We start from the raw sequence: 5,070 nt of genomic DNA on the forward strand, positions 1-5,070 counted from the left end.
TGACAGATCAGGGGAGAGCAGTCAGGTGGACACAGCTCACTGACTGGTTGTTGCCCTTGCTTCAGAGACTGCATGTGACCACAGTTGTATATCATTCCTCATGTAGATTTTGGAGTGAAATATGTTGTTTTGATCAAACCAAGAGAGCACTTTGTGCGCCAGCTGGATTATAGGGAAGCTATGGGTAATTGCGAACGATTCGTACACTGCCACACTTCGAAGTGTTTTAACGGTTGCATTTCACAATCTGCTTCGACTCCTTTCTAATACTTTAATGAATATCCAGTTACAAGAACCAGTCCAACTTCAGCTATTTCTGGCTGTTTCCGCGCTCTTCCTTCTCTTCGTGCACTTCCAAGGTTACAAACATGCTCTCAAAAACCTAGATTCGAGGACAGTAAGTTGTAGGACTTGAACCTTGACACAGTGTAAAACTACAGTTGATTTGATCAGATATGTTGAATACGGCATTGCCAGTGCTGGGAGAATTCAAGAAAGCATATTGGTGACAGATCAGATCATATCAGTTTTGACAGGCATCTACAAAATAGTGTCGTTTGCAATCAGACATAGGATATTTCGACGTGAGTCTATTTGCGAATCCTGCTCGGCTCAGCTACTGAGCACTCCGTCAAAAGGATGTGTTTGTGCGGGGTGTGTGTGTGTGTGTGTGTGTGTGTGTGTGTGTGTTTAAATGTCTGATTGTGTGCATGTGTGATCAAAACCAACATTACAACAGTCTTTTGCTATGTTCCATCAAAATGTATTGTCTAATGAGTTCAAGGCCTGCTTCTGTTTTAATTCTCAACATGTACCCAAAGCCATCGTACTTGCCCGTTCGCATTTACCCTCAGGCACCCCTGCTATTTCAAACTTAACGTCGACAAAACGTTGAAAAGAATCAGTGAGCAGACGACCGTTTCCTGGTGCAACCAGTCGGAAAACGAAGCCTTCAAAAACAAAAGAACTACGTAGTTTGATTATCGTACGACATGTTATCTCCACAGTACACACGTCGAGCTGGTCGCTTCGATTAGATCGGTTCGCAAATTACCCATTCCTACCCTAATCTGTTGAGATTCAATCAAAACTGCATAGTATGCTTCCATATCTAAGTCTTACATGTTCCGACTTACTTGTTTGTATGTGTGTGCACGCCTGATGTGTGGATGTGAAGAGTAGGATGTCGGGGATGGTGGCCAGCTCCCTCAAGTGGCGGCTCAATCTCTAACTTGGCCTTTAAGTTAGAACGGAGGACGGTCAGCAGTTAAAGCCTGATTTTAATCATGCTGTTGTTGGTTTTTATAGTTCCACTAGACTTTGGAATGTTGCATTTATGCTCGTCTTTCAGGTGATATGATAAAGCGAGGGTCCTTCCAAAGCACTGATGGGATTCAAGCACATGTAAAAGATTCCATGTCACCAAGAGAGCCATCCCTGTTGTTGATGGGAAGACAGTTTCTCTGTAATTGATGAATAGGTATTGCTGAGTCATGTATTTTGTTACATATCAGGTGTTTAAGAATACATGAGTGTGCACAAGTATATGACTTATGTGCATGTGTGTACTGTATGCATCAGTGTACGTGTATGTGTGTATTTGTGAGTGTGTGTTAGTGTGTGTGTATTAGTGTGTGTGTGTGTGTGTGTGTGTGTGTGTGGATTCACCCTATTCGTACAGATAGTATTCCCTCGGTGCTGATCTATCACCAGTTAGCTTCCCATGGCACAAAGACAAACCTGGGTGCCAGAGCCAAACTGAATGAATAATATGTAAAGGACAAACCAGTAAAGTTTGGTATAGTCACAGAGGATTTATCGAGAGAGAGATTACAATGTAAACAATAAACCGATGTGGACCAGTCAGAGGGAATGTTTGGTCTTGGGGGGCGCTGCACTGATGAACGCATAACCAACATTCTCCATTTCTTGTGCGCGCTGGTGCGCGCGCGCGTGTGTCTGTTTGTGTATAATCCAACAGTAAAAATGAGGTTCAGCCATGGGACAGAGATTCACCTGACTCTCTGCCCATCTGTTCTCGGCATCCCTGTATGTAGAGCTGAGACAACAAGCACACAACCTGTATGTAGAGCTGAGACAACGAGTGGGGAATGGTGACACAATGTATATGTAGAGCTGAGACAACAAGTGGGGAATGGGGACACAACCGCTATGAGCGAAAACCTACTGGAGGCTCGATAATGTCAATAAAAATAAAACGGATGCACGCTCAAACAGGGGCTTCTTTATAATAACAAACAAAGAAACAACAACAACAAAACTGAGTAGGTCTACAGCTTTCCGCAGGAATGTTCAAAGTTGCCTGGCAACAAGACACCCCCTTCCCCCTTTCCCCTACCTTTCCAGCCCCAGCGTCTCCCATTTTCTTACCGTCTGGTCCCTATGGCAACGACCTTAGGGGCTGAAGTCTATGATCATGGGGCGAGGGGGGCGGAGTCTGGTTTGGTAGGGAGTCTGAGACACTTTGAGTTATGTGATTGACAAAAAAGGGGGCGGAGCTATTCGACATGCAGACGCTTGGAACACGTACACAGTTTCTGAGCAGAAGCTGAGCAGACCTCTTGACAAGAGATGGTGAACGTGTTTTGTTGAGGTTAGGGGCAATAAATACAAGCCCTTGCCAACAACCAACCCAGCCTTTTCACCAACTTATCTAACCTTCTATCAACCAACTAAACCAGCCTTTCCGCGAAACATCTCCAGCCAACTTTCCGCCACCAAAACACAAATTCAAACTTTCCTTCCACCAAACAATTCTTATTCCAAACGGTTAACCAACCAACCAACCAGCCTACATACATGGCTGCACCACTTTCGTCTTGGATTTATGACTTTGATTATCAGTAAAATATCAATATAAAAAACTGACCCTGACAAGCACACCATGCCCAGAAACCTTCAGAATGTATCTAATGAATAAGCATGAAAGCATACGAAAGTGCAAAGTGTAAGTTTTCCCGTTTGTGTTTCTCAGGGAGGCGTCACTGCCTTCGGACAAATCCATATACGCTACACCATATATGTTAGGCAGCATTACCCAACGCGCTTTGTCAGGCCTTGAGTGCATGCATATTATGCGCATATTTGTGTACCTGTCTGAATGGATTTCTTCTGCAGAATTTTGCCAGAGGACAACATTCTCGTTGCCATGACTGAGTTCTTTTTCAGTGTGCTTAAGAGCGTGCTGCACACAGGACCTCGGTTTATCGTCTCATCCGAACGACTAGAAGCTCGGTTCGATTTTCCAGTCAAACTTGGAAGAAAGGGCGAGAGTGGGATTCGAACCCACACCCTCACGGACTCTGTATTGGCAGAAGAGCATCTTAACCATTCTGCCACCTTCCTTCCTGTAAGACAATTAACGTGTTCACTCAGTCTTGAATACTGACACACATTTTCCTCCGTCTAATATCACTTACAGCGGAAAGGCGTTAAACTGGAGATTACACACACACACACACACACACACACACACCCCACCCCACCCCCACAAACACACATATGCACACGCACGCGCGCGCGCGCACGCACACACACACACGCACGCACACACGCCCAAGACGCCGCACACACACTTATTCGCACACCCCAGACACGCGCGCACACACACACAGACACACACACACACCACGTTCGTCTAATATCACTTACAGTGAGAAGACGTTAAACTAAAGAACGAACACCACACACACACACACACACACACACACACACACACACACACACACACACACTACGTACAAACACGCACACTCGCACACCACATGCATGCACACACACACACACACACACACACACACACACACACACACACACACACACACACACACACTGAAATACTCAAACACACATGGAAAACAAACTGCATATACTCGCACTTTCCACTCCTTCATAAGCACAGCTGTGCGAACACGCACGAACAAACTCCAGTTTCTCATCCACACACATGCGTCTGCAGAGAGAGACAGAGAGCCTGGAGAGAGAGAAAGGATACCAATACATTGTCAAATCAGATGTAATAGTTTCAGATTGCTATACCAGTATCAGAAAGGTGCTAAAATGCCGAACTAAATGTATTCATGCGTGCAGTGTGTGCGCGAGCATGGATGTGTACGTCACTGTGGGAGCATTGTAGAAATACAGGTTGAACATTCTTCATAGCTGTATGTATGGTCGAATTTAGGATTCTGTACATGTTAAAAACCAGGAAGAAGAAAATAGGACGAAAAGACGAGGAGAAGAGGAGGAAGAACATGAAGAAAAAAGAAGACCTCCACTGCCACCACCACCACCAACAACAACAATTTACAACCGCAGTGCGTTTTTCCTGATTCTCTCTGTCTCGCTATCTGTCTGTCTGTCTGTCTCTCTTTCACATACACACACGCGCATACACTCAGGCACCCGCATAAGCCATACACATGTGCTTTCAATCACGTTCTGGATTTCCACGGTTGTAATTTCTCTCGTGATGTTTAACTTCTAATCCAGCATCATGAAATGTAACGAAGAGAGAGAGAGAGAGAGAGAGAGAGAGATATGCAACGCCGCGAACCCCAGCCACACACAGCTTTAACTTCCACCAACGAAGCGAGGCGGCAGAAAGGTCAAAGTGAAAAAGGTCAGACCCCTGCCAGAAATTCCACGCTGCCGGTGACGTCACAAGATGCCAGAGAAGCCGAAGTCTGTCAGTATAAAGAGCGAAGGGAGATGGGGGGGGAGGGGTGGTGAAGGAAGAGGAAGGAGGTGAGATGGAGGGTGAAGAGGGGAGATGGGTCTGCACGGTAGATCTGGCGGAATGAACAAAGAAAAGCACAGGGGAGGGGGCTGGGGGCGGGGGGGTGGGGGGTGGGGGGGTGGGGGGTTGGGGGGGGAGGGGTTAAGGGGATGGGTGGGAGGGAGGAGGTAGGTTGCGCGTGCCGCGTGGCAGCGACAGCCAGCAAGAGCGAAGAGGGGCTGAAGAGTGGAACACAGACCCCAGCTCTTCAGACCGTTTCCTTTTCCAGTGGAACCAACACTTGCTCTCACTTTGTCCCAGAGGCCCGAGGT

General features: G+C 46.5%; 1 protein-coding gene across 1 annotated transcript in view; it reads left to right on the forward strand.

The window, feature by feature from the left end:
* The first annotated feature begins 4,979 nt into the window (after positions 1 to 4,979).
* The window catches only part of LOC143292992 (zinc finger CCHC domain-containing protein 24-like), a 30,050-nt gene continuing 29,959 nt past the window's right edge, over positions 4,980 to 5,070 (forward strand). Inside the window, exon 1 of the mRNA XM_076603758.1 lies at positions 4,980 to 5,070. This exon is cut by the window's right edge and continues 572 nt beyond it. The gene's annotated coding sequence lies outside the window, so the exon portion shown is untranslated.

Source organism: Babylonia areolata, chromosome 18 (assembly GCF_041734735.1).
Source record: "Babylonia areolata isolate BAREFJ2019XMU chromosome 18, ASM4173473v1, whole genome shotgun sequence".
In the NCBI taxonomy this organism is placed as follows: domain Eukaryota; kingdom Metazoa; phylum Mollusca; class Gastropoda; order Neogastropoda; family Buccinidae; genus Babylonia; species Babylonia areolata.